The sequence below is a fragment of the Callorhinus ursinus genome, unplaced genomic scaffold (genome assembly GCF_003265705.2).
Source record: "Callorhinus ursinus isolate GAN/ISIS: 27379988/994484 unplaced genomic scaffold, GSC_fseal_2.0 scaffold2, whole genome shotgun sequence".
NCBI classification, from domain to species: domain Eukaryota; kingdom Metazoa; phylum Chordata; class Mammalia; order Carnivora; family Otariidae; genus Callorhinus; species Callorhinus ursinus.
Window position 1 is genome coordinate 45257750 of NW_027397064.1, and position 4742 is coordinate 45262491.

Below are 4742 nucleotides of genomic sequence, written 5' to 3' on the forward strand. Positions count from 1 at the left end.
ATTAGATATTTGCCCTGCCCTACAGATGGATCACTCAGATAAAATTTATCTCTGTTAATAGCCATTATTCCGGGAAACACCACCAATTTAGCTGCTTCTGTGTGATTAAGGGAAGGACAGAAGTTTCTCTTGAGCCCACAAGAGCTCAACTGCCTTCATCTCAAAATAGTCCACATACCAAAATGGCACATTTAGGGTCGGGGGGACCTGTCCTGAAGCCCTTCATTACAGATGGAGACCAGGTGGAGGTGTCAAACAAAGGACATTTTATTTGCAGCAAATAAGGAGATCACAGGGAATAACTTCCAAAGCCATGACTCATGTGGGGGGTGAGGAGGTTAGGGTTAGGATGACTATTCAGAAAAAGGAGTACTGTCATCATATATAGAGGTGGGCATAAGGTTGCAAAGGCATACTTAGAAAACATGCCTATACATGTATCCTATGTTATGTTAATGAAACTCGTTCTCCTCCTTGGGGGCAGATTTTAAGGTAGAAGTAACTGTCAGACGCTCCATGGTCTATCTGCACAGATGTGAGTCACTGGTCAAGCTCAAATTGGTCTCAAACGCAAGCAGGAGCTCTTCTTGTTGATTGCCTCTAAAAGATAAGGTTAATATATCTGTGAAGACAAAGGGGGGCCAGTTGGGGTCTTGCTGGTGACAGTTATAAACCCATTAACCCTCTGGGGCACATTTTCACCATTGTGGAAAAAGGTATCTGTGTTCCCTTATTGTGGACACCCCAAAACTTCATCAATGATCCTTATTCCCCACCCAAGTTTCTGGAAGGAATACCAGTACTCTCCTCACCACCATCATAGAAGGTGAGGTGAGGGGATAGCTGTCTTAATAAACACACCGTCTCTAGAAAGGGTGCTTCTCTGCTTCCCGGTGTTCGTCTTACATTAATAAGATAGGGGTAGGGAGTGAGAAATTTGCACCAATTCTGCAAAAGAATAGAGCTCAATAACCCCTTTGAAGAGACGGTTGGCCTGATAACTGAGCATTCTCCGTACTTAAGACACATGTTTTTGTTCCTTCTATGGCTAACAGGAGAGCTCCTATATTTTGGTACATTCTCTTAAAAGTTTAGAATATATTCAAAATATGAGTGAAGAGATCAAGAAAAATTTTCTAGAAGCATTTTTTTCTGAAGAAAATTGTATAATTACTTTAAAATTTATAACTTATACTTCAGATTAATAAAAATTTAGAAAAAAACACTGGGGCGAGGGTATGTCAAACATAACCCAGGTTCCTTTGATTTATGAGTCACTGGATAACAGGCCCATTAAAACCTTCTTTTAATGTGTTTTCAACAGTTATTGTTAAATCATTCTTGAGAGCTGAACAATTATTACAGTTCTGTGAGACAATATGAAGTATGAGAGGCAAACTCTGCATGAGAGCAGCTGAGCTGTATCGCCCATCCTATTAAATCCCATAAATAATGTTTATTGATTTATAATTTGTAATTTGTAGAGGCTGCTTTTAGGCAAACAGGGTTGAGCAATGGAATGCAGAAAGGCCCACAGCGACCACCTGGCTGAATACAGGCAGACCCATCAGACGGCCCACCTCAAAATATCCATAGACCCTAACTAACCAATAGGCTACTTACAACCAGGCACAGTTCCCAAAAAAAGGAAAGATTCCATATGTAGCCCTATTTCCTCATCTTCTCACTTTAAAAAAAAACGAGCCCCCCACCTGCTGCCTCGTTGCAGACATTCCCCCCTCTGCTGTCCCGCCCACCGCTCTCTTGCAGGTGGGTTCAACAACTTCTATCTCCTCCGTTCTGCCTCAGGTGAATTCTTTCACTGCCTATGCCACCAACTTCCACCTGATGGTCACTCCACATTTGGGGGCCCCCATATGATCAAGAGACACCCCATTTGGGCACATTTGGTGGCCTGTACTGGAGACTTTGCGGCCCTCCACATTTGGGGTAACCCCAAATGAGGAGCCTGCCTATGCTGTCGGCAATTCTTCCCAGAATTTATGGGATTTCTCGGGACTCTCCCTTGGTGGGCCGACTTCAGTACTCCTTGGAGAACTGACAGCTTCCGCTGAGGTTACTCCTCAGTGAGGATCTGAAGCCTGGAGGGGAACGAGATGGACCACTCTTGCTGGGGAGGGTGAGGCACTCCCCTTTCTGCCTTTCCGAGGGACCCTTCCCTCCCTCCCTCTCCTTTCTCTTTTCTGCCCTTCAGCAGTCTAACCCTAGTACTCTTCAGACAACTAAAGGCCTCCGGCCAGGGCAGCTCTCTGGGGTTGTCTGAAGGTCTAACGGTGAACAGGTCAGACTCTTTGGCTCTGTGAGGGCAAAGGACACCTTTCCTCTGCTTTCTCATTACATCCCCCAGGTCTGCTCCCAAAGCCCGTCATAACTGGCAGCTCGCCCGGGGAATTCACACACATTAGGAACTTCCTGACCCTGGATGACTCTCAGCCTCCTAACTTCTTTCAACCTCCGCCCCTTTCCCTTTGTTCCTGCGGATCCAGCAGCCATCTTCATCTGCTGGCAAGCGTGTTCCCGTGCGTCTGAGTGGTGAGTCCTCCCCTCGTGTGTGGCCAATCCGTTGTCCCGCTCTACCTGTTGCCAGGAGACACCCCAACAGGAAGTGCCAAGCCATTTGCAGGGATCCTCTTGGTGGGCTTGTGTTTGCCGTGACTCCTTTCCGTGGTGGGATGCCACCAGAAGAGTCCATCGCCTGGTATAGGTCCGGTCCTCTTTCACGTCAGCGAGATGCTCTGACTAAATTGCAACCAGGAGTCAGAGCTCCATTCCCTTTGGTGGAAGCCATTTGGGAATCAGCAGCTTGTCTTTCCCAGCCCTTCTCTTCTTCAAACTCATCCTTGGGCTGTTTTCTTAAAAGCTGGAACAAATTTGACCCCTAAGGCCTGGTGTTTCACGGCCTCAGTACAAAATCCTAGATCCTGGTCTTACCCCTCCCACGGAACTCTCTCTTCTAGTACTGTTTTCCAGCTTGACCTCCTTTGCTAGAACTCCTCCAAATGTTCAGAAGTCCCATTCTGTCTTGCTGAGTTTCATGGCCCTAAATCAGGACCCTGACCTAAGAGCCTCTTGCAGAACCTGTTTGGCTGATTATTAGCTGCCTCCCAATCTATTGGATGGTCTCTAGCTGTTCCTCCTCCTAAAAGATACGGAGGCTTCTCCCTCATTCATTTCCCGGCTTAATGACTATGGTTAGTCTACCTCCGGATGGAGGCTTAAAGGAGTATTCCCAAGCAGCAGCTGAAACTCCCTTTGTTTCCGGGAAGTTCCCTGTCTTCTCTGGCCCTACACAGACTGCATATTTCCATTTCGGTGGAAAAAACCACGGCTCTGCTCCTCTGTCCGAGCTGAGGAGGTCTGGAGCTGGGAATCCTCTTTGCCTTCTGGCAGCACTTCGCCTCTCCTGCCTCCTCCCGTTTCCGCACCACCTTGGGTGCCACCTGTATAACTGGTTCCCCTACCATTCTGGGTGCCTCAGGAACCCTAGCTCCTCCTCCTCCTCCCACTGTCCAGGAGCAAAGAGCACCCACTTGGACATAGCAGTGCCCACTTCAGATTTCCCCACTGATGCCCCAGGTAAAAATTGACAATAGTAACAAATTGATTGACTTTTAAGTGGACCCAGGTGGAACATAATTCGGTATTTAAACTAATTGAAACTTATTCTACCAATGATTACTGAAGGTCAAATAAACTCGTGTTATCTCTGTTGCAGCTTGTTAGCAAAAAGATGACTAAAAATGACGGTTAATTTTGTCTGTCTCAAAGTTTCATGTTAAGACAGCTTTTAAAGTCTTTAGTAACCTGAGATGTTAAAGCTTTGCTTGGATTATAAATAGGATTGAATTCGTTGGACATCTAGGTCTTTTCCAAATAAGATAAAGTGCTAAAGCCATTGATTACTGAACGTAGGGCTGTGCGTTTGACTTCTTATTGCAAAGAAACAGGATATTTTGGTCTGTTGGAAAACATGCTTTGTGCTTAATTGATTCATAAATTTGCCGTCTAAAGAATTCTGGTGTGACAGTTCACAATTGGTTACTACTTAGTTTTCACTGGAAACTAAGGTTTCTGAGAGTTAAAATTCGGATACATGTACTTAGATGGAAATAAGGGAAGCAACTCTATGTGTAAGAAAGATATAAGGAATGGGAATACATTTTTGTTGAAGGAAAAGAAAAGTTGTAGGTTTGTGAAGGGAAATCTTTGGAAAGGAATTTTGTGTGTGGTCAGGATTAACTAAGGTTAAAATGTATGGAATTTAAAAGTACGCTGGAATAAGATTGAAATTCTGCTTTCTCTCTGTTAAAAAGACAAAATTTTCTTGAATTGATGGTCCGCTCTAGAGAACAAAATGTAGACAAAGTTACTTTTTCTTTGCCCAAAAAAACCAGTTTCTACGTTTTGTCTTTATCAAGTCTTTAATGATCTGTAATCCTATTTAAGCATGTGCTTTAAAACTTTCTAAGGTTTTAACAAACTTTTCCAAGATTTAAATCATAAATGAAGTCTCTTGGACTAATTAGGCTTATTTGGTATGTTATGTTCTGGTATAAGGTCATTACTTGATTTACTGATTATTGAAGTGTTATGTGTCACAGAAATAACTGAATTTCTTTGTCAATTACATCATAATGAACTCTGTTACAATGTCCATTTCTGAGTTTTTGTCATTTATAATTGTTCTTGTTCTCTTGTAAAATGAGTTTTGTCTTAAAAGA

General features: G+C 43.7%; 1 long non-coding RNA gene across 3 annotated transcripts; it reads right to left on the minus strand.

Annotated features, from left to right (window-relative positions):
- Positions 1-243: 243 nt before the first annotated feature.
- LOC141374707 (uncharacterized) lies at positions 244-2566 on the minus strand. 3 transcript variants are annotated; one of them, XR_012381789.1, is made up of 2 exons: positions 2439-2566; positions 244-622 (listed from the first exon to the last, which is right to left on the minus strand). It is a non-coding gene; the product is annotated as an uncharacterized lncRNA (long non-coding RNA). The 3 variants fall into 3 exon arrangements; XR_012381795.1 differs by having other exon boundaries at positions 244-600; positions 2439-2553; XR_012381797.1 differs by having other exon boundaries at positions 2422-2553.
- Positions 2567-4742: the final 2176 nt, after the last annotated feature.